Genomic DNA, 24,869 nt, shown 5'->3' with positions numbered 1-24,869 from the left:
TATTAGTGAATTGGAATTTAATAGCTGTAGTGGTAGTTATGCTACATACTGAAACTAAATCGATGTCAATGCTATTCAGTTTCTAACTTATGAAAATAAAAGAAATGTTTCGAAATTGATCGGAAACGTGATATCAAATTAAGTTCTCTGAAATTTTCGGAAACATTTTTGTCGAGTCAAAATTTGTTTCTGAAATTTTTTGAAGTGTATATTTCCATCTTGAAATACGAGCACATAACTATGAACATTAAAACGAAAGCAGGTCTGAAAATTGAGATCAAATTTTAACTTGTTAAAAGGTATAGTTAGGAAGAATAAATAATATCTAATCACTGTTTAATGTGTTAAAAATAATAATAGTGAAATGATGCTATTAGTCAAATTAATCGATTTTGAAAAGAATTCAAAATATTAATGCAAAAATAAAAAAATTAATAAGATTAAAGCATCTAAATGGAAATTCTTGTAAAATGGATTTATTCTTGTATTTTTCTGAACCTGGGCAAAACTTTTGGGGTACAGCGAAGGCGAATTTTTTGACTTTTGTCTTAGCTTTTCTCGATAGAAAAAGTTTTGCATTTTATGACAATTCAAGGCGGGTCAGCATTGATTGACATGTTTTTCCAATTTTTTACTAATTTTTCTTCAATGTCAAATTAATCAAATAATAATGATTGTGCGAAATAATTATGATTATTAAGCAAAACGTTTATACAGTTTTTTACAATTTCAAACGTATTACAAAAAATGTAAAGACAGAATTTTCTTATACGCTTGTTTGAATTTTTGTTTTTATTTTTACTATATCATCTTTTAAGGAAGAAAATGGAGTAAAGTAATTTTATTTTTCACAATTTATAACAAAAGCAATTGGAATAAGAAAAAAAAAGTCATCAACCATTTTTTAATGCCAAAAAAATATAGGGTTATTTCCCAATACTAGAAAATATCGCTTGAGTTTTTGTCCGACCACACAGATGTTATCTAATGACCACCACCACAGACTTATTGAAAGAACAAAGAAACGTCATGTCAAAAATCGCAGATTTCAAAAAGTTTACAACTTTCCATTTTGCAAGCATTTTTTTAATAAAACTTTCAATTTCGACAAAGAGGAAGTACAAAATGTATCATCATATAAAATATAAATGATAAACATTTCCCTCTAGTTTCGCAAAAATCAAAAAAAAAAAAAAAATTGGATATCCCGAAGAGAAATTTAATAGAGGAGAAGTCGCCACTTGGAACACGCCCTATGCATTTCCTTCTCTTTTGGACCCTTTTGTTCGATTCTGTTCTTGACCCCACGTGATCCCAAAGGAAACAATTGAAATGTTCTAATGTCATGAAAAAGGAACCTGAAGCTGAAGTTTTCCCACTCTTATTTAGAAAATAAATGAAAAATCAGTCACTAATCAACAAGAAAAGAGTTGGAAATATATTTACCACACAGAAGGCATATCTGCGATTTCAATGACACAACTTAATTATCGGGTTACGCTAAAAACATCTCAATCTTGAAGAGAATGAAATTATATAACCTTGATTATAGTTTCGTTGGTATGCATGAAATGAACAACTGACCTTAGTTAGTCCTAAATAAACAGAACTTTAACAATTTATTCTGATTAATATTTCATAAATTGTAATATTTAATGATATCAATTCGCATAAAAATCACAAAAATCTTGTTTTTATGACATGTATTTCTTCAGATCGATATTCTCCAAATAAATACAATGTTTGATACATTGTTGTTGTTGTTTCTATAGCTACTTGCCAATTTCCAGCAAGCCTGCTTGACGGAACAAAGCGAATAAGACAGAATGTGCGTTTCTTGTTTTTCTGTGGATCCTTATGGTCAAGAATACGACTTCAGCCACACACATGTCACTGCCCGGTTAAGGGAAGCAAGACGTTTTCGATGTCGAAAAAATGATTTTTTCAACCATATCGACAAGCCATTTTTTTAAAATATTAAATGCATTTTAAAACTTTAAACTTTACATTTATGACAACTACATATTAATATCATTAAATAACAATAAAAAGGAATTTAAAATGTTTATAAATTTAATTTTTATAAATATTTGAAAATTTAATGTATATAAAAATTTTTTTTTACCAGACATAACTTTCGGTACGCTCGTACAAAAAACAAGTCATATTTAAGTTATGAAAATTTCTATGCTTGTACATATACCTTATTTACATTTAATTAACTATTTAAAGTTTATTTTTTTCATTATAATTTTGTTATACAGGGGAAGTTTTTTAAAATTTGAAAGAATTTTTGCATTTTTTTCAGAAATACTACATTTATTTTGCTTTTATATAATATATTCTGTATATATTATGAAACAAACTATTTCACCTGATTTTTCAAACATATTTACATGAGTGTATGCCAATTTTTTGTTGATTTTTCATGTAGAAAATTTTTTGAGCGTACCGAAAGCTATGTCTGGTAAAAAAATTTTTTTATATGCATTAAATTTTCAAATATTTATAAAAATTAAATTTATAAACATTTTAAATTCCTTTTTATTGTTATTGAATGATATTAATGTGTAGTTTTCATAAATGTAAAGTTTAAAGTTTTAAAATGTATTTAATATTAAGAAAAAATGGCTTGTCGATATGGTTGAAAAAATCATTTTTTCGACATCGAAAACGTCTTGCTTCCCTTAAGAGGATGGACCCATTCATGCATCTATTTATTCATCCACACATTGCAATTTTGATTTAACCACGGCTTAATTTTGACCTAAGCGATTAATCTTCAATTCAGTACCCCCAGAGGTATTGATTTGTTAGGGAAACTTGGAGGACTTTGCAACTTGACAGATTTAACGTGCACCAGCCACCATCTGGTTCAGTCTTCGACCAGCGGTGATTGAACTCTCGACAGCTTGAACACGAACCTAATGCCGTACCAGCCAGGCTATCCCGCTCCACTTAATATATTCGATTGAGAATGTAACATGCATTGTATTTATCTGGAGAAATGACGCAAATTAATTATCTATTTTTACATTGCACAAATTACACTAAAAAAGAAATTATATAACCTTGATTAAGGTTTTTTTTTATAAAAATAACTGCTTTATATATTTTTATTGTATGATACATTCACCGAGAGAGTATCATACATGGTATTTACCTGAAGAAATCAGATAAAATAATTATTGGGTTACACAAACATCCAAATCTTAGAGAGAAGGAAATTATATTAGCTTGATTATAGTTTTGTTTGTATGGATAAAATGAACTGACTTCAGCTAACTTTAAATGGACAGAACGTATGCATTTTATTTTGATTAATGTTTGATGAATTGTATCTATCACAATAAATTACGCTTTCAAATCTGCGCACGCATTCCTTATGTAATTCCTCCAGATATTCTCCAAATAGATACAATGTGCAATGCATTCGCTGAAGAGTGCTTCATTCATTGTTTCAATCTGAAGAAATCACATAAAATAATTATTGGGTTACACAAACATCTCAATCTTAGAGAGAATAAAATAATTGAACTCTATTCCAGTTTTGTTTGTGTGACTGAAATGAATAATTAACAATACCTGACTTTTAGTGAAAAGAAAATTAATTATCAAAAACAGCTAAATTATATTCTGTAATTTTTTTAAAAGTATAATTTGCTTGCTTTAGATCCATGTATTGTTTTATTTCAACGAAATTTATAACAGTTGAAGTTCGTTTCAATGAAATGAAACCTTTAGCTCGCAATAAAACGTAAGAATTGTCAACACAATAGTAATTAATGCCAGCAATTCGATTTGCACTGTTTAATTTTCATAGAGTTTTTAATTTATTTCCTTAACCATGAAAAGCGGTATTAAGCCAATTAGCATACAATTTTTGTTTAAATATTACCACATTTTTTACTGAATATTCTAATTACAAATTCACTATGATACTAATTTTCGTAAAATATGAAACATTTTCCAAAACTCCCTGGATCTGAACATGTAAGAAGCAAAAATTAAATCCACTCTCACTTGTGCAATACAAGTTTATACTTACCAGGGGTCTGTTTAGAAGAAATTTGGGTCCGTTATCGGACCCTTCACAAAATATCTTTTCATAAAAACGGACCCTTATCAAAATATTTTAACTTAAAAACGGACCCTTCACAAAACGATTTTTCTTTTAATCGGACCCTTCACAAATTTGTTTATCTTCATTATTGTTTTGTTAATCGAATAAACCCTTTCCAGGGCAGAAAATAAGAAAGATGGATGTAAACAAAGTAAGTTTTGTCTTCGGCAGACAATTCTTCCATTATTTGTCTGAAATGAATATTCTGCATTCAGCAGTATAAGCTAAATACCAAATATTTGCATGTTGCATCTCTAATTTAGAAGCAGCAATTGCTGTTTATTTTTGAAAATTTAATTTTTTTAATTACAATTTTACAGTGCCAAGCATAATCTTGTATCTATTTACAATTTAAAAACTTATTGAAAAAGTGTTTTGCAATAACCGGACCCTATTTGCACAAATTCATAAAAGCGGACCCTGGTTGAAAAAATGTGAGTTATTTTTTCACAATTTCACGAAAACCGGACCTTTCACAAAATGTCTGGACAGAGCCCTGCTTACAGTCTTAATTATTAACTGTACGATTTTAAATCTCAAAATACTTGAAAATTAACTTAAAGACGGATCACGGGGGACGGATCAGCTGATCACCGGAGTTAGCGAGTATATAATTAAATTAATTAATAGGAAATCTAGCTTTTTAACTATTACTAAGCGCTACTTAAAAATATTATTTTAACCATTATTATTTTTCTTGTGTAAAGAAATCTTGAGATATCTTTTCACTCTCAGAAATAAAACTCTCACTTTTGACTATTCAGGAATCCTTGAGCAGTATTTCGCTAGTTTTGAGAGTCACTCCGTTGCGAAATCTCGTGATATGTTACGGAATACGCACATTCAAATATATGACAAAAATGTTTCCTTAACTCGAAACCTCGTCGTAGTTCGTTGTGGGAGAGTGTAAACTAGAATGACAAAACTAGACAATCGAGACAAGGTAATCGAAAATAAAGTGACGATTTAGATTTAAGCCGACCGGCTGTATGGTGGTCAAGTAGTTGGCCTCGAACAATGGAGTTCCGGGGTCCGAATCCCGCCTCGGGTTTAAATGCAATTTATCTCATTGTTCTATCTTTTCTATTGTCTTGTTCCACCTATATAATGTCCACGTCAAAATGATTATTCGAAAAACTAGGCACATTAGGCACTAAGATAATCTATTCTGGGGGGAAAATAGAATGACGAAATATTTCTTTAATTTTGACATAATTCTTTACGTCGAAGAAGTGACGATAGTTATTTTGTTAACTTGACAAAATTTCTGCTCGGAGCATATACCGGAAAACGGTTTCGTCAAAAACGAATGAAGTTCGCGACATTAAAATATCCATTTTTTACACTGTTCCTGAAAAGAAATCTTGGATAAAAAAAAAGTAAGAGTGAAGGAAAAAGGGATTTACTTGGCAAAATAGTCTTGTTGATAGGTTGGTATGTTATCACTAAGTCACTACTCCGTTGTGGAATGTAACAAGCAAATAAAGTTTGCTTAAATTTGTGAATCAGTTTTTCTCGAAATTGGCTCGCTGTGGTTTGTGCGCTTTATTATTTTAAGGCGAAAACACCCAATGTTGGTACATTACTTATACACATTTCATCCTAAAGAGAATTGTGCAAGTCGTGTCCAACTCATTTTCTTGCTAAACACTTCTGATTTTAATTTGTCAGAGAATTTTTTAAAAAAATGATGACAAAAATCAGTTACAAATTTAATTTTAGCTATGGTTTAATTTAATTGGAATTTAGTTTTATTAGGATTTAATAAATTATAGTCAGTTTAATTAGAGGTTCATTTAAGCGTAATACCCCAATTTCATCAGGAGAGTAATTAGTGTTAATTTTAACAAGTTTACCTCGGATATCATTATAAAGTTAAGAGTTAGAAATATTTTGCAGAAAGGAAAAAAAATCACGAAACGACCTACCATCACTTCTAGTGAATCATGTATTGACAAATACAAGAGGAAAAAAAATTTATATCACATAAATATATAATACATGAATGCATAAGAATATTATTAAATGATTTCTTATAACATCTGATTATAGGTTTACTTACTAACAATGGAAGACGTATTTACTCATTTTAGAAATTCGTTACGTTTAAAATAATTTGCATAAGCTGTGATTCAGAAGTAGCAATAGAATATCCAAAGTTTCATTTTGTATAGATGTTTGGGAGAAATTCTAATTATGAAATTTTTATCTAGACTATTATTTTGTTTATTTGCATCATCTTTAATTATTTGCATTATTTGTCATTTTAATGAGGAACTAAGACGAGTGTTGTTGTGATAAATCTTTCAGTGGCGAAACGTTAAAACTTTTAAGTAAATTTGCTGTAATAAATTCCGGATAAAACTACGGTAAAATGTACCAGCTCTCAGAGGGCCGACTTTTTTTACCGAAAAATTCATTTTTGCCGGAATATGTTACGGAATAAAAAATCTGATATACTGTAATTTTAAAATGATATTTTCCTTGAAATTACTTAAATTAAATAAGTATTATTAATAAAAATTACGTTATGATATTTTTACGGTGAAAATGGATTTTAAGGATGATACACCCAAAATGCCGGTACTTAATACCGCAATTTGATCCGTAATTTTTTACAGTATGACTTCGGGGAAAAAAATCCACTTTGACAGGCTTTTCTATACAATAATAAAGTAAAATCAACATGAAAAATATTTCTATATTTATACTATATTAATACAAATTCTAATTTCTCATATATCTCACTCGAGGATTTTGAATACCATCATTAATTTGTTTTAAAAAAGATCTAAAAAGTAGTTTGTAGGGAATAAATAAAGAACTTCCAGGGACATTCTCTCATAATATATAATATTACAAAAAGTACTGGAAATCTTTAATAGTGCATCAAATTAAACGAAGCAATTTTTTACTAAAAAATGATTTTCAATAAAAGAGCAAATTCCATGAGAAATAAAATGAATTTAAATCTCTCCCATGGACTAAGTACAACAAATGGATCACAGTTGTTACTCTATGGGAAAGTGTATCGGGCTAGAAGTATGGTAATCTGATTTGAAAGAGTAACGTTTAATGTTGCTAACAGGTGCGTGCCCATACAGAGTCTTTCCCAAGCAGAATTGCACGCACTGAAGCATACGATGTCCACAGCTATTTGTGAGAACTTATCTTTCCATTATGACATTTTAAATGACCAGGAAATGTAAGATTGTCCTTACAAATTGTTGGAGGGTCGTGCAGGGATGTTTTGCTAAAAGAGAAATTTAATTTTGCGAAAAAAATTTCCCAGCATTTAATAACCTGAGAACATCGATTTAGTTTTTAATAGAAAAGATTTCAACATGGAAAAAGTTTTACTCAATTTCCGTGGGAAATTAAATGCAATAATAGCAAGTGTTTTACCCTTTTGGCGAAATACGTTTAGTATTGCACTGCTATTAAAAGACAAATTAAATTTTGCAATTTTTTTTAGCTAAAAAGCACTAAAAGTTGATCAGCAGTTCAAATTGTAAAAAATATTACTGATGTATTGTTGTTGAAATTAAAAGTCTATTATTTAGAGTATCGTGATTAATGTTAATGATTTAAAATTCTCGAAAAACATATGATAAGTTTCTTCACAATTTAATGATTCTTTTAACATTGAATACGAATGTTTAAAGTTATTGTCATTTCACAATTTTTATTGTTGTTTTGCTATCTCTAACGTTCAGTTAAACTTCTTTTTAATGGATTTGAAACCAAGCTAGTTGGTCAAAAACCGTATAGTTTTTTTTAAACCGTATTAGCTGTAAGCTGTTTCAAAACCATGAAGGTAAATAATGTTCTTTATCATAAACTTTACTGTTAATTGGATGGAAAGATTGCTACAGTTTATTTTACCACAATTTCCGAATGAAAACTCCTGTTATAAAGATGTGAGTTTACAAAGATGTGAGTTCGTAGGAAGTAACTATGTTTTGCATAATTTGACAGTTAAATCATTGGAAACATAAAAGAATACACCGTTTGAAAAAAACCGCTCTGCCAATACATCTGAACCCTCAGATATCATTTATAAATTTAAATCTTCTTTCATCTAAACAAGGATTTCAAAACAGTCATACAAATTTCTTCATCAGCTTAAAATGAAAGAATAAAAATAATCTATATAATAAAATAACAGTCTACATTAAAGTAACATTCTAAGAACTATTATTATCACAATCTCTTTTCATTAATTTTTATCATTTATCATTAATAACTTTTTTGTTTGTACGGGATAATTCAAGCATTTATCCCCTCTCATAAATAGATAAAAAGTTACGTCAAGTTGAAACTTTAAGCCCTCGCCAATTTATTTAACTATTTTATTTAAATTAAGTAAATAAATTTTTGATTAAGACACTTAAAAAATAAGATCAAACAACTTATTTTAACCATTGTTTTCCTTAATATTGTTCGGAAACAATAGTTTGAAGTTATTTGATAACCACCATAATTTGCTGTTTGTTTTTGATAGTTCAAGCATTTATGTGTTCCCATAAACGGCTAAATCAATAAATCATGTTGAAACTTCATACCATCGCCAACTTATTTTATTAATTCCTTTAAATAAAATACATAAATTTTTAATTAGAAAATTCTTAAAAAATAAGATCATGCAACTTAATTTAAAAACTGATTTCCTTTATATTGTTCGGAAACAGTAGCGTGAAATTATTGGATATCCAACATGATTAGAAAATTTTGCAGCGTGTTTTTGGCAGTTCATGCACTGATCTCCTCCAATTAAGGGCTAAAAATTAAAGACAAGTTGAAACTTTATATATATATTATATATATATATATATATATATATATATATATATATATATATATATATATATATATATATAATGTATTTAAACCATTCCTTTAATTTTTTAGTTCATATGGTAGTAATAGTTTACCGAAAACTCTGGCTTTTAAATTTATAGTTCTTATTACTCTACATTTTGTTGTCGTTGTTTATTTACGTCACACTAGAGCTGCACAATGGGTTATTGGCGACGGTCTGGGAAACATCCCTGAGGATGATCCGAAGACATGCCATCACAATTTAAATCCTCTGCAGAGGGGATGGCACCCCCGCTTCGGTAGTCCGACGACCTGCACGCGAAGTCGAACACTTTACGGTAGAACAGTTTATCGAGGACCAATAGCCGCACAACCTCGGTCCCTACGCAGGCTGATCCAAGTGGTCACCCACCCGCACACTGACCGTAGCCAGTGATGCTTGACTTTGGTGATCTGCTGGGAACCGTGTCTTAACGATCAGTCCACTGCGGGACCCGTACATTTTGTAAAAAGATAAAACTAATAAAAAAATTGATACAAATAAATGCTTTTTTTTTATAATGTTCGAACAAATGTTCGTCTAGCACAATATTCGTTAAAAAATCTAATTTTCCAATATTCGTACAACAAATAAAATAATTAAGGTTGATTTATGGAAGATTTAAGGGAACTGCAAACATTTGTGCAAAAATTTAGCACCAAGATCTAAGGTATCATAATAAAATTACCAGAGTTTACCACATTTACCAAATCTTTATACATATTATAAAACAATATTTTATTGTTAATTTTACCTATATCATTGCCGAAGTACTTTGGTAAAAATTACCACACCCTTTGGTATTCCCATAGAGCCAGAAATCATCATTTTCTGGTAGTTTTGACCATATTTTTTTCTCAGTGTACTTACTACTATTTTAATCTTCTACGTGTTCTTATGATAGTAATTAATAAAAATATATCTCTGTACCAGAAAAAGATTATATACCGTCTTACCGTTTCGGGCATTGTCATTCAACAGAAAAATCACTTGAAAAGATCGTTAATAAACAGAGATATGAATGATTTTGACTGTCACCAGCATAAACTTAATAAGCGTTATGAAGAAATTTGCTTGTAGATAATTTATTTATTCATTGATTAATCCTATTTAACAATTACATTAATTTATCACTATTCCTTTACATCATTTTCTGTTATTATTACGTTTTTGATTTAATTCTAAATTAAACTCTTCAAATGAATAGTCATTTCTCTTTATCAAAAAGGTACATTAATTTAATAATCTTGAATTAATAAATGAACTTTTAGCCGTATGACCTACTCACAAAGACAGTCATTACGCAGTAATGATAACTCTCATAATCTTTTAAGACACAAAAGCTAATTTAGTAATTTTATGAAAATTAGCCTCAGTTTCAGATCTGCCGAAAGAAGCGTTTTAATATGTAAGCGCGAAATTCGGGAGTTCATAAAATAGTTCGTTCAATTTGCAGCAAATAAAAAGCAGTCCTTAAGATTTTATATAAGGGTAACTTTAAATTTTTTCAATCAACTTAATAGTTGTTTTTTAGAAATAAATAACTTATGAAAAATATTAAATTATGAAAAATATGAAAAAAAACAGAAATACTTTAATATTTATAAAAATAACTAAATAATTAGAAAATGGGTCAGTTTCGCGACATTGAGATTTTGGAGCCAGCTCCAAGCTGCTCTGACTATACCGTTCGAAAACAGACTGAAAAGTTTAATCCGTATTCATCTTAAGAGAAGAGTGGAAATATTCTTTCCTTCTCTTTTTGTTATAAATAAACGATTTTGTTTAGAATTTAAATGTTTTGAATGCAAACTTTTCATTTTAATATAATATATTTTACAACACTTCACCAACAATATTTTTTATCATTTTTTCATCAAAATAAAAATTTATATCAAATAAACATTTAGAAATTGAGAATGATTGGTGCTTTTGAAGTAGAACGATTGAATCACGTTCAATGGGAGTGTTCCCTAATTTTGTATTTTGAAATTTGAAATGATGAAAAAAATTTTTATCTATGCACTTGAAACTTCTTTTCACCTTTCTTAAAGGAAATAGAAAAACCTAATTATTTAAAATTATTTTCTTAATACAATTTATTTTTTATAAAAAAAAAATTATAATAATGTGCAAAAATTTTCAACCCATATTTCTTACTAAAAAATACAGTTCTGACGGTATGGTGACGTAAGCGAAAAAAAGTAAAATTCTCATTAGGAACCTTTACTTCGTTCTCCTTCCTAAGCTATTGGGATTGCATTTTTCAGAATGTGGTTACTCTTTATATTTTGAGTGTCCAAAGTCTAAATAAATCGAGAATAAAAGTTATGTTTCTTCAGAGAAAGTATATTTTTGAGCCTTTTTGCCTAATTCCGTATGTTATTTAATAGTACCAGTTAATTAGCATATTTGAGGCCACCTTTTTGAACCATTAAAGAGTGTCATTTAGATAACAAAAATCCAATCATCAGAACAAAAGCTATATTCAAGGTTCTTTTCCTCTGCTATATAATTCTGCAGACACATGGAAAATGTGGTTATAGGACATATAAGGGACAGGAATGTCATTTCGAAAATTAGGGAATTTAATCTTCAGATACCAACATCATGTTTTCAGGTTATCCATACGCAGAAAAAAAATGTGATGACATTACCGTAATGTATAGTAATAACATTTCTGGTAAAAAAAAAAGTAAAAAAAGAACATAATTCTAATAATAAGAACCAAAATATACTGTATTTAAATCATTCATTTGGTCATTTCTTCGTTGATATGGTAACGGTTTACCAGAAATTCTGACTTTCAAAATTATAGTACTTATAACCACATATTTAATAAAAAATACAAAACTAGAAGAAGAAAAAATTTAACCGAATAAATGATTTTTATGAGTTGCTATAAGGTATTATAATAAAATTACCAAATTTTGCCAAATTTACTATATTTTATCACATTCTATAAAAACATATTTTATTATTAATTTTACCAAAATCATAACTAAAGCGCTTTGGTGAAAATTACCGTGCTTTTAGATGTTACTAAAGAGTTAGAAACACGAAAAATGTTACCATATTCTGGTAGTTTTGACCATTCATTTTTCTCAATGCAGGTAACATATTTTCTGATTAAACAACATATTTTATTTTACTTTGCAAAATTCATTTTCAGGTGGCTCAGACAACATATTTCCATGGTATGAATCACACTTTAAGATTATGTAAAAATTGTAATTTCAGATTATGCATGACATTTTCAAGTTGTGCAGACAGAATATATTTTTCATATTATTCATCTTACTTCATATTATGCAAACTTCATCTTCTTAAGTTATTCTGACATAATACTATCAGATTATGCCGACATCATACATTCAGTATGATGCATGCTTGCATAATATATTCATGTTAATCAAGCTACTTTAAATTTATGTATCATTCTATCAGATCTTGCTGACATTATATTGTCACAGTAGATGTCTGAATTTCACATCATGTAGACACTGTATTTTTTTTTATTTTTTATTATTCATTATATTTTCATGTTTTTGAGGCATATTTTTTTTTTTTCATATTATCTCCCATACTTTCAGATTATGCAAACTTCAATGTCTCGCAATACGCATCATACTTTCGAATTATTAAAGTAACAAGGAATTATTACAAGGAATATGCCTATATATTAAAAGCAATTTTTTTTTATATATTTATTTACAAATACTTTTACTTAACGAATAACAAATTCTCAGTAAGAATCTCAGAATATGAAAAAGGTAGTAAAGTATATGATTAAGAAGAGATCAAACATGCATACGCAAAGTGTGACACAAACTTCGTATTCAAAAGGGGTTATTGCACGTAGGACATTATCCCTTGTTGACATGCTACGTCTGATGATACAGACTGGGTATACTTTCACTTGAATCGCAATGACACTTAATCTACAAGAAACCCTTTAAATGTCGTGGGCAGGTGTTGTGTTCGGCTCGGATGCGTCTCGGGTTCGAATCACCCGTGACCGTCATGCTTTGTATCCCCCGTTCGACTTCTGGCCCGTGCCTTTGCCACATGGCGATCGCTATTAGGTGCTTTTGCGCGTGCTATTTATTAGACACCACGCGCACCTTTTGGTAAACGCGCCATGCGTGTTATACGAGATGATACCGTGAATACAGTTATATTTTTGATTCTGAATCGTTCACTCTTCTTTTTTTACGCATTAATTAGACGTCTGATAGAACGGGAGTTTTGGCGCGAAACATCACCACGTGGTTTTTTGTTGTAGCATTTTTCCGCTCCGATGATTGGTAATCATTAACCGTGTCGATATCATAATTTCTCTATCACCTAAAATTTTTTCAAATACATTTTAATTTTTTTTCAAAAAAAAAAAAGGTTGAAAAAGTCGAAAATAATTTTTAAAATATAATTGGTTTGGGTGTTATTTTTCTGGAAATAACTCCTTGATCAGTCTCAGAATTCCTTTAAATATTAGTTTTTTTTTTCTCGTTTTTTTTTTTTTCTTTAATCACGATGGGCTAGCCGTGATGGTAATCATTAACTATGATAATCATTAAAATATAATTGGTTTGAGTGTTATTTTTCTGGAAATAACTCCTTGATCAGTTTCAGAATTCCTTTAAATATTAGTTTTTTTTTCCTCGTTTTTTTTTTTTTTTTCTTTAATCACGCTGGGCTAGCCGTGATGGGATAGAATATTCGCCTTCCAATGCGATGAACCAGGTTCAAATCCCAGGAATGGCTGATCAATACGAATGCCGCATCTGGCTTGAACCGTCCACAGTGCTGACGTAAAATATCCTCAGTTGTAGACAAATCGTGGGTTAGAGTCCACTTGCCGTCGGGCTTACCATGGGAAGTTTTTGTGGTCTTCCTCTTTATGTAACGCAAATGCGGGTTAGTTCCATCAAAAAGTGCTCCACGCGGGCAAAATTTCTGCCAATATTTTATCCAGGAATTCCTTTGACTTCTTAATTGAGTTCAAAATTACAAGGCTACGGAGATGAACATTGATAGTCGTAAACCCAAAATTGCGCCGGTTGTTCAACGACGGTTATAAAGTAAAATTATTTTGTGCAGATGTTGTTTTAAATTACCAAATCAAGCACATACAAAAACACTTTCAGTGAATAAATGCCTTTACGAAAGATGGAGTCTTAGAATGCAAAAAAAAACTGATCAGTAGACCAAAAGTTATCAAGGTGTTAGCTTTATGTTTGTTTGTTTTCTTCTTTCGTGCAAATTTGCGCATCTTGCTATAGTGCTGTCACTATGAGGTAACAGTCATCTTGGATGCTGCCAGTGTTATCCGTGACATTGAAATGGTATACTATACTTTCTTTTTTTTATTTATTCAATGCATGTATAACTACTTTTCTTACATTTCCGTATTTCCATATGAATACTTACCACAATTGTTTTAAATGTTTAATATAATTTATTTTAAAGCAATTTTTTAGGGTTTTGTTTCTATTTCGGGAAACCCAGCGTCCTAAATTTCAGTCCACCATTCCAACTCAAACTTGTGTTGTGAAGGTCCTATTTCAGCTCAAAATTTGACCTAATTTGACCCATATACTAAAACATATCCTTAGCTTAATAAACATGTAAATTAATTAAACAAATAACAAAGTGGGAAGGCTATATTTTTTCTTTACACATTCAGTCAACTAAGTCTAAAGATTATAAAAAGAATATTCATTGCACGCTTAATTTGCATACCAAATAAGCGCAAATTAAATTATTTAAAAAATAGAAAAATAGAGAAAAGATTGTATCCTACAATGTTGACACAATAAAAGGTTATCGCAAAACCTCTTGGGTGGTCTTCATGTTTAAGTGCCAGCGATGAAATCCCACTCGAGAAAATGATGACCTGTCACTCGAAAAGTCAACTAGATTCTTTGATTTTTTTTAACACGGGAGTTGACAACTTTAGGTGAAAGGGTGATAAAACTTGGAACTGATACTTTAAACATAACCATTAAAGTGTCTTTTATTGTATAAAGTAGCTAAATTTCGTACGTTATTTTTACGAGGTAAAAAAAAAGAATCGTAAGTGTTATTAAATCGTTATTAGTTAAGATTACGCAGTCATGCGGAAAGCTGAAAAGTGTATACCAAGATGATTAAAAAAGGATACTTATTCGTTAATCAGGAGCAAAAAAAATTCAACAAAAAAGGAACTTTTTTGAAAAAATTGAACTTATTTTTCCGTAATAGTCACCAAATTTTAATATCACGATGTATTGCGAAAAAATATTGATAATTAACAAAGTATATATGCATCTTTTTCAATTTACCTAATTTATAATAAATTTACATAACTCAATATTTTCGTTACCCGAAGAAAAATTACCATAATTAACAAAAATTCATAATAATATCGTATTCAATAATTCAGTCGTCGTGTATTATACTCGCGATATCATCCTTTTGCTATGTTATGTTATCGAAACTAGTCGCGAAATTACCGATTTTAATAATTTTATTTCAATTTATGACCGTTGTTGAACACCCCACCCAATTTTGGGTTTACGACTACTAACGTTCAACTCCATAACCTTGTAATTTTGAACACAATTCAGAAGAAAAGGGAACTCCTGTATTGAGAGAAAGTTTGCCCTCGTGGAGGACGTTTTGATGGAACTAACCCGCATTTGCGCGAAATAGAGAGGAAAACCACAAAAACCTGCCATGGTTAGTCCGATGGCAAGGGGATTCTAACCCTTGATCTGTTTATCACTGAGGATATTTTTGACGTCAGCACTGTGGTTGGTGCGAGCCAGGTGCGGAATTCGTATCGACCAGCCATCCCAGGGATTCGAAACCTGTTCATCTTATTGGAAGATGAACATTCGATCCCCTGAGCCACCACGCCTCACTTTTAATAATTATAGTTATCAATAATCATAGCGATATTACCGAATTTGATCATTACCCGATGACCAAACCGATGATTAAACCAGAGACTTTATGGTGCCTATAAAGCCTAAGTACCTAAATTCTTTAAAAATTTGTATTACTTTAATTAAAATTTCATACAGTAATACTTAGATGTATGGAATAAATTTTGATTTAGATGATCATGGTAAAAAAAATCGAAATTAATAAAAAACTATTTACGAGTTTTTAATCCAGTTTTAATTTATTTTATTGCAGTTAGTTAAAGAAAATTATTAGAAAATCTGCAGATGTAAACAAAAGGTAGTTTATAGTGAGGGTGCCTTAACTTTAAGAATAGTTCGTGAAAATAGAAATTTTAACCTCGCTTTGGCCGCCCAATTGAGTTTAATCGACTTTTTTGGACGAAAACTTCCGTCAAAAGGAAAGGAAATATCATAAGATGGGGCACTGTCACAATACTATTAATAATAATAATAAAAAGCAGCAGGAACTTAGGCACCAAACTATTAATTTTTACTTTTTTTCGATATTTTTGTAAAAATAAACTGTACTTAACATTTAAAAACAAAAATACTGAAACATAAAAGATAATATTTTTATCCCAGTTGCAGCAAACGAAAAATTATAAATTTTTAAGAGCTTTGGTAATGATTATTTGGTATAATGATGCTAATTATTTTCTTGGTGCAGTGATAATAATTCGTTTGGAAGCATTGTTTTACCCTTAATACAGCTTCTAAATTTCATTTGTGACCACCGTGATTACAAGTTTGAAGTTAAAATAAAAAAAATAATATACTGCTTACACATTGATATAAGTTTTAGTAATAGTAAATGGATCATTTTCGGAACACTTGCACATTTCATTTTCTATGAATTTAAGTAATTTTAATTACTAAAATTTAATTTCAACTAACATTTTTAAGTATTCAAACTACTTTACTGTATGTTTTCAGTAATTCTAGTTGTGTAGAAATTAGTATTTCAAAAACAATGCCTGTGTAATACCTTTTTAATACTTCAGATGGAAGTAAATTGCCATATCTAGCCTTCTTAACCTCTTATTTAACTTCAATTAAACCAATTCTTAATTGAAAATAATTTTAATCTATCTAGTTGGGAAAATTATGTTACGTGTAATAAAAAGCAAAACTTATCTAATATATAAATTTAGAATTTATCTTGCGTAAAAATCAAACATTTTATTGGTGTGACAGGATTTGTTCCACTCTTTGACCATAATTATCGTATGAAATTATTTCAGGTCAGTTGGCAAAATTGGATTCCATGGCTCCTTGGATGCACTAAATTTAGATAAGGCAGGAGACAGTCATTTAAAAAATTCTCAATTCATTTACTTACACTATACTGTATTCTAAGAAGATAAAGCATTAACAAAATGAATATATTTTTTTTTACTTTTCCTTCCGTTGCTAGCATTATTGTTTTAAATTTATTGTTTTAATGTTCATTTAACTTTTTAATGGTGAAATCAAATAATACTATTGAGTTTAGTATGAAGTTATTTCCGTTGGCAAAAGTGGGTCCCATGGCTCCCAGGATGCTCTATTTTTTAAAAAGGCAGAAGGCAGCCATTTAAAAAAATTTCAATATATTTGCTGTATTCTAAGATAAAGCATTAACAAGATGAATATGTTTTATTCACTTTTTCCCTTTGTTACTAACATTATTGTTTTAAACTTATTGTTTTAATGCTCATTTGATTTTTTTGTTTTTAATCGTAAGATCGAATAATGCTTTTGAGTTTCGTATAAATTTTTCTCTTCTTTTTTAATGGAAACTGTCCAAGTAAATTGACTTGCTGTTTATTTTTTGTTTTTTGCTATTCTTCAACACTGTTACCGATCGCAGTTAGAATGTTAATGTTACATTTTAAATTAAGCTACTTTTAAGTCAAAAATTAGCTCTATCGATTTTTGTTTTGCAATTGTAATATTGCTAATTTTTCTGATTAAACCTAAACTATAAAAATAAGAGATCAATTTTAATTTTTTTCATGATTTTCTTTTGTTTAAAGCTTATTATTAGATAGTATTAGGAGAAAGAATTCTTTCAATTTTAATTTATTGAGTTCAAATTTAATATTTTACAGTATGTTAAGTTTATTAAAAGAAACAAAGGTATGTATGATCTATCTAATTAAACGTAATGGTATATTAAATTTTAAAAGTAATGTAATCAGTAAAATAGTAGGATTTTAAATACTTTTTATCAAAATATTGTATAGAAAAGTATTTGTACCTACCATGACCTGGATTCAAACCTGGGTTATTGCGGCCACAACGCAATTTACTAACACTATGCGATCATAGGTTGCATCAATGGTTTTTTAAAATGTTAAAATTAATACTTTTTTCTTTTAATTACCAACATTCTAATTGGAGCATGAATGTTACCTAAATACTAAGAACTTAAAATTTAAATAATAGATGAAGCTACCATTAAGGCAATAAGAACTTTAGAAACTTATATCAATATTAGGCCTGTTTTCAAATGGAATAATTGTTCTCTTCAACTCTGTTAACGATCACAATTTGAAACATTGTAAGTTTGAAATTAGCTTAATCGATTTTTGTTTTGTAGTCGTAATAATGCAAATTTTTCTTATTAAATTTAAGCTTGAAATTTTTTTATGTTTTTCTTTTATTTAATGCTTATTATTAGATTGTAAAATTAGGATGAATTCTTTCAATTTTAATTAATTTAATTTTTATTTAGTATTTCATTTCATATTAAGTTTATTAAAAGGAACAAAGGTATGTATCAATATTTGTATGACTAAAATTCAGTAATTTGTAATGCAAATACAGTGGCGTAGCGAGGGGGGAGCAAAGGGAGGCATCATGCCCCGGGCGCTACTCACAAAGGGGCGCCAAATGGTCAGCAAAACAAAAAAAATTTTTGAATAATTTTTACTTTTATTATGATTTATTTCTGGAAAATATATTTTAAATTTAGTGCCAGTGAAACATAATAAACGTTAATTTGTAAATAAAAAGGAACACTAATCAAACTGTAATAATATATTCATAATAGAAATGACACGTCTTTTTCTTTTCTAATGGCTGGGCTGACTCGACCTGTGTCTGTCAGCACTTCCTTATGGCATCTACGCTGTGTGGTTACATATATTATCTCCAAATATTTGCAGTGTACGTACAACCATCAGTGTACAAAGTGTTTGTACAGTGTGCAAACATTCTTTCTTTCAGAACACTGTTTATTTTTGTTTCTATAAACGCAATGTAGCTTACGCTTGTTATTTTAAAACGATAACAACAACACTCTAATGTACTTATGTGTACAGTCACGGAAAAAAGTATCCGGAAAATAACTAAAGGATTGTCTATTTTTTAATATAGATACTTCTCAGACGCACAACAAATACAGCGTTTTGCTGTTTTTAGGAAAGGACACAAACGCCGTATTTGTTGTGTGCCTGAGAATTATCTGTTTCAAAAAATAAATGATTCTTTATTTGTTACTTTCCGGATACTTTTTTCCGTGACTGTACATATCCGTGACACTTGCGACAGGTTGTGGAATTCCGCTACAAATTAGGTAAATACCCGAAATATTAACGTTTAAGTTATTTTGCGCCTGTATTTTTCAGTTTTGCGTCATTGTCATCGCGCTCTGCTTAGAATAAAAATGAAATGTTATTAAATGTTATAAGCTTAATGTTAGCATAAATTATAGTGTATATTTCACTGTGTTACTACCTTTCAAGTTCAAGGCATTCTTGGTTAGTAATAAAACAAATAAGATTACTTACTACATCTACTCGACGATTCTATTGTTCAGTGAATAGGGTATGAAAAAATTTGTTAACAGTGTTTGATTAAACAAAGAGCTCTTAATTTACCGCAAATATGGCTTATCTGGGGGACAACCTAAAACCAGCAACTTTTTTCTACGCTTGTCAAAACTATCACATTAATAAGCATTGGACTTAGACTTCTTTTAAAGCTAATTTTAACAACCTACCTTAGTTTAATTTTAAATTTAACTAAAAATGATAGTTTATCAACTCCATAGAAAATTAAGGTAAAACTACCGAAAATCACTTACGGCTTGGAAAGAAACAGAACGAATAATAAGTATAAGTAGAACGGGAATTGATGTATCATTAGAAGCGAACATTCAGTCTGAAAAAGAACGGTGGCGAAATATATTACATGGCCACGTAGAGGAAGATTTTGTATCATTAAATACCCCATGCAAAAAATATTAGCTTGCATGAGGTATTTAATAATACAAAATTTTCCTCTACGTGGCCATGTTGAAAAACTAGCACTTCAAGATGATACAAATGTAGGAAACCTATTATCTTTACTTAGACTTGTAGCTCAGTTTGATCCGCTACTAGCAAATCATCTTAAACATGCCACAGAAACTCCAAAAACTGTCTGTCTCATATTCGTCACAGATTCAAAATGAATTCATCCATCTTCTGGCGTCTACAGTTCGAAATCGACTAATAAACGATATCAAAAGAAATAAATATTATGGACTTCAAAATCTAGTCTTGTTTTCTCAAATTTAATGCCTAGCTTGAGCCTATGACTTTATTTATTTTACTTTATTTATTACTTTGCGAGTATATTTTACTTATAATATTAGATGGTTTTCGAATGGAGGGGAGGGGCGCTAAAAAGGTATTGTGCCCCGGGCGCGAGTTAAGCTCGCTACGGCACTGTGCAAATACTATAAAAATTTATTTCTACTGTCAACCTTCTCCTTTATTATTACCTATTTCTATACTGTTAACAACCATTTCTAAACATAAATCGAAAAAATGCAATTTTATTGCATTTTTTTTGCAAATTTATTGATTATTGATTAAATAAAAATGCAATTTTATTGATTCACAGTAACTAAAGCATAAAATAGGTAACAGTTTCTTTTTAATTAACTAGAAAACTGAGATAGTAGATTAAATTAAAATCTACAATCTTTATAGAAATTGTAACAGAGGAAGAATTTTTCTATCTCTTATAATAATAATCTATAAAATAATTGATACCACGTGTGAAACGTTGTGTAAGAACTCAACGCTATCTGTTTCGTGTTAATTAGATTTCATTTTTGAAGTTCTAAATAAAAAACTGCCGTGCTGTTTTAACTTTTATCTGTCAGAAACATTCTAACTGTAGCTGAAATTTTTATAAGCAGTATTGTGAACAATTAATTTTTTAGAATTTTTTTCTTTTTTTTCATAATGCTTCTCCATTTTAAAAATTATCATGATACGTTGATAGTAGCATTGTAAGCCTAGATATTGATATATGTTTGTGAAGTTTATAAGTCCTTTAATACTCTAATGGTGGCGCCATCTATTTTCAAAAAATGTTAAACCTATCTCATTCAAGTGATGTTTACGCTCTATTTAGAACGCAGGTAAGAAAAAGAAAAAAATTACTAATTTAAACATTTAATGAACTTGTGAATATGAGCCGTGATCGTATAGTGGATAGTACATTGCGTTGTGGCCGCAATAACCCAGGTTCGAATCCTGGTCACTGCAGGTGTATATATTTTTATTGTGATAAAACGCATATGCCTAATCCCACTATTCTCTTGATTTCATTACTTTTTAAATTTAATATACCATTACGTTTAAGGAGATTCGTGATAATTTGTGGATGACGATCTTCTCCAGATCTTTCCGCGAAGTCTGGTCTTCTGTTCTTGCTATCGAATCCACACCAGTGACTTTTTTTAAAAAAATCATATTAACCTTGTTTGTTGTCGCTGTCTTTTTCAAAAGATGTCACGATGATACAGGAAAGTCCGATGATTGTCTGTTCTTGGAGAGAGTTCTGATTGTCTTTTCTGGTCACAAATTGTTAACAAAAGAGAAAATGACCCCTCCCCCTTATCTTAAGTGTTTCTTAAGAGATATTATTATATCCGGAGTCGAAAAGAGACTCTCTCGTATATTCTCTTAAGACCCGGGCTTTAAAAAATGGCAAAAAAGTTGATTTTTACTATGATAGATGTCGCTTAGTATAAAATAAATTAATAAATTATTCGAAATCTGTTTTAAAAAAGAATTCAGTTAATTAAACAAGCGATGGTAATTATTTTAAATTGTAATGGGAAATTTTAGTGCTGCCATCTACTGTTTAAGGTCGTTTAAACATCTTGATGCGGCCAGCGAGAGTGCAATTTTCTGTTATTTTTTTTCTAACAAATGAACACTTTCAAATATTTTTAATGCTGGCAAATCATTTAGTAGTAAATAATAATTCTCACTTTCCGACTGGTAATCTAGATTATGCTCTTAAGTACAATGATGGGGGCCCTGAAAATTAAAATCTTCCCTTGACTGGGCAAAAAAGTTTGATACAAAAAATAAAAAAATTTCGGAAAAAAAAGAACATTTTCCAACATTAACCATATTTTTATTCTGGGACTGATATTTCATTCATTACTTTTATTTATATCATTTGTAGGAAATATTCTTACTTTTACAGAAAAATATGTAAAATTATTAATACTACTGCAATATTACCTTTTTAAAATTTTATAATTATTTTTTAATCTCTCTAAAATGCTAAAAGAATGTACAGTTGTTCTGTCCACACTTAAATTAAGTCATCTTTCACTGTCTTCCAAAAAAGTAACTAATTTATTATAAGGCTATATTAAAATGGCGCCATCTATACGTAAATAAACTAAGCAATAAGGATTATCTTGCTCGTCACGCTCCATTTACAATCATCCCTTCAAAATAATTTGTTTTGTCAAAATTTTAAACAATATCAATTTCGAGCCGTGATCGTATAGTGGTTAGTACATTGCGTTGTGGCCGCAATAACCCAGGTTCGAATCCTGGTCACGGCAGGTACAGATATTTTTATTTACATTATTGTAATATAACACATATACAAAATCCCACAATTTTCTTGATTTCATTACTTTTTAGGTTTAGTATACCAAGGCGTTTAATGAGATTGATAATTTGTGGATGAAGGTCTTCTACAGACCTTTCCACAAAATTTTGTCTTCTGTCCTTGCCTTCGAATTCACACCAACTGCTTTTTTTCTTCGCCTTTTTTTGAAAAATCATTTTAACCTTGTTTGTTGTCCCTATCCTCATCAAAAGATGTCGCGCTGATACAACAAAGTTCAACGATTGTCTGTTCTTGGGGAGAGTTCTGATTGTTTATTCTGGTCAGAGATTGGGATCCCTGGGTTGCCCTGGGTTGCAAAGAGACTCTCTCTGTATATTAAGTCCCGAGCTTTAATTAATGGCAGAAAAGGCAATTTGTTTGCAATAGATGTCGCTTATTAGAAAAAAATTCATAAATTAACTGAAGCGTGTTTTTTTTTTAACAAAAGAATTAAACTTAATTTTTTTAGCAAATTAATTTAGCAAAAATTACTAATAAATGATAAAAAATTAATTTTTTCTCATTTTTTTTTTCTCTTTTGCAAAATATTGCAATATTTTATAGAAAATTTCTTCACATTTGGTTTGGAAAACAAATTCCACTAAATTCAAATAGTAAGATATTTGCACGTTATAAAATTGTGCAAAAGGTTACTTGAATCGAATTTCGTAACTTTCTTGTTGTTTTTCATTGTAATTAAAAGCTCAGAACAATGAAATAAATTCAGTTAATTTTAACTCAATGACTTTGTAAAGACTCACAAAAAGCAAAAAATTATATAACTTTTTTTAATGATAAAATTATACCCAATGTTGTCCAAAACAAAGGGACGCAGGGTCTCAAGAGGGTATGCAGATTACTACAGAAGATGTATTTTAATATTCTATTTGGATTAGTAGATTAAAAACACTCAATTGAAGAAAGGTTTTAAGAACGCAGAAACTTTTTAAAAGTTTGCAATTATTCAAATCTCTTGCTATGAGATAAGCAAACATACGATGGTAAATATTTTAAAATTGTTTTAAATTGTATATGGATAACTTTAGTGCTGCCATCTATTGCTTAAGATCTTTAAATGTTTCGATACGACCAGCAAGCACTGAATTTTCTGGTGTTTTTTTTTCTTTTAAACATTTTTGATACTGCCAAATCATTTAGTAGTGACTCTAATGATTCTGATTCTCGCTTTTTGATTGGTAATCTGGAATATGCTCGTAAGTACAAAAATGATGGTACATGAAAAACTTCATTTGTCTAGACAAAAAAATTTAAATGCAAAAAATGCATTTTTTCAGGGAAAAAAATATTTTCCTACTTTACACAAATATTTATTCTGGATTCATTTATTACTTTTATTTATATCATTTGAATGGAATATTTTTACCTTTGGAAAAAAAAATATAAAATTATTAATACTTGTACGAAATTACCTTTTTTGTAAATTTCATAATTATTTTTTTATTTTTCGAAAATACTAAAGAATGAATGTACCGTTGTTTTGTCCACAGCTAATTTAAGTCGTCTTTCACTGCCTTTAAATAAAAAAAGTAACTAATTTATTTTTACGTTATTACAATGGCGCCATCTGTGTCTAAATAAAGTTAACAAAATGGATTACCTTGCTCTTCACGCTCCATTTACAAACAATTCTTCATAATAATGTGTAAATAATTTTAAACTATTTTGAGCTCGAGCCGTGATCGTATAGTGGTTAGTACATTGCGTTGTGGCCGCAATAACCCAGGTTCGAATCCTGGTCACGGCAGTAGCTTTTTGACTGTTAAAAAATGCGTCATTAATAGGATTTCGAACCTTGAAATTGGGCAATCAGGTTTATCTTTTTTTTTTAAATCTCTCTTCTTTTTTTTTATAGAAATCAACTGTAAAAAATATTTTCATATCATAGATTTGCAATCTGCTCAAATTGATGCAATTTTTTGCTTATTTTAAATGTCCGTCAAAAAAGTTTTGTGATTTTAATATCGTTGCTCAAACTCTTATATTTTTATATATTATTATTTTTAAAGTACAGATACAT

The 24,869-nt window shown here is 29.5% G+C and overlaps 2 non-coding genes across 2 annotated transcripts; both read left to right on the top strand.

Moving 5' to 3' along the window:
* The first annotated feature begins 22,709 nt into the window (after positions 1–22,709).
* On the top strand, positions 22,710–22,781 carry TRNAH-GUG (transfer RNA histidin (anticodon GUG)). The gene has a single exon. It is a non-coding gene; the product is annotated as a tRNA-His (tRNA).
* Positions 22,782–24,524: 1,743 nt separating this feature from the next.
* Positions 24,525–24,596, top strand: TRNAH-GUG (transfer RNA histidin (anticodon GUG)). The gene has a single exon. It is a non-coding gene; the product is annotated as a tRNA-His (tRNA).
* The last annotated feature ends 273 nt before the right edge of the window (positions 24,597–24,869 follow it).

Source organism: Parasteatoda tepidariorum, chromosome 6 (assembly GCF_982258835.1).
Source record: "Parasteatoda tepidariorum strain Cologne lab strain chromosome 6, Ptep-v5.0, whole genome shotgun sequence".
NCBI lineage: Eukaryota > Metazoa > Arthropoda > Arachnida > Araneae > Theridiidae > Parasteatoda > Parasteatoda tepidariorum.
The sequence above is the reverse complement of the archived record's forward strand: the minus strand, read 5'-3'. Positions and strand labels throughout refer to the sequence as shown.